The following is a 1,288-nucleotide window of genomic DNA, read 5'->3' on the forward strand; positions in this document are numbered from 1 at the left end:
ATAATAGAGCTGGAATTGTGGTTAGTTACATGGGAGGTGAACTGAGTGTGAAATACAGTAATAAGCAGTACTATTATTAGAATAATAACACAGTATTAAATTGAATACGATATTAAATAGTACTATTATTAGAATAATAATAATAATGCCTATTATTTAGCAGAAGCCAGACACCAGGCACTGTGCCAACCCATGCACGACCTTGAATCACGTAGTCCTCACCACAACCCTGTGAGTCTTTTTTATGACAGCTCAGGAAAGAGAATCTCAGAGAGATGAAGTAAATCACTGAACATCACTCAACTTATAAATGGAAGACTTCATTCACCTCAGTAAGACCCCAAAGGGTGGGCAAGAGAGAGACATACTGGGGACAGACACGATCTTCAGATGGACCCAACCTTATCTCCGTGGGAACCAAGCCCAAGGGTATCCTGACAAGTCGTCTGTGGACTTGATGTCAGGGTTGCTGATTCTGGAACTCCTCCGTGGCCTGGAGGTCCCCAGTGATGGGTAGCACAGCAGAGGAGAGCCTAAATCTAGTCCTGGATGCTCCAGAAAAAGATTGGGGATTTTGTCAGCCAGTGAAATAACTCAGCTCCCTGATTGTGTGATGTGGGGGCAGGAAGCCCCCAGACTATCTTCACTCAGCAGCCAGTCTGTGTGAGAGGGGAGCAAACAGGACTGGAGCGATCATCCAGAGACAGCACCTGGCCGTGGACATGGAGCTCAGAATTGAAGTGACAATGGGTTTAAGATGGCTGCTTGATGCTGACATAAAAGGTTTGAAAACCTTGAAGGGTAGTTTATAGGAAGAAGCACAGGCGCAGGGCAGTGTAGTCATGGCAGAACTGAGAGTGAGAGCCCCCAGACCTCACAGTTTGGGACCAGGAAGTTTCCAGGCTCCTAACGTGGTGCCAGCCGTGGGATGGGCCCTGAGGGAGGTGGATACAAGGCGGGTGAATATGTTGCTTAGGGAGAGGACACAAAAGCACGTGGAATCATTACAAACAATGCAGAACTGCATTTTATCAGAAAGTAAATTGATACTTTGGGAAAGGCTTAGGGATTTAGCTTGTTTTCATATGGGAAGGAATTATTCTTTCAATACCTGAATGAAAGAGCCTTAGAGTGCAGCAGTGGTGGTTCCAGGGTCTGTCTTGGGTGGGGATTTAGGCCACCTTCCATAGTCTTCTTCATTACTGTATCACATCTTTGCATAGCATGGGCAGAACTTTGAACAGCATACTTGTCTACTGTGTGGAAGGAGAAGTGGCCTTAGGTGGAA

This window comes from Otolemur garnettii, unplaced genomic scaffold, assembly GCF_000181295.1.
Source record: "Otolemur garnettii isolate 467f Iridium unplaced genomic scaffold, OtoGar3 scaffold00031, whole genome shotgun sequence".
NCBI lineage: Eukaryota > Metazoa > Chordata > Mammalia > Primates > Galagidae > Otolemur > Otolemur garnettii.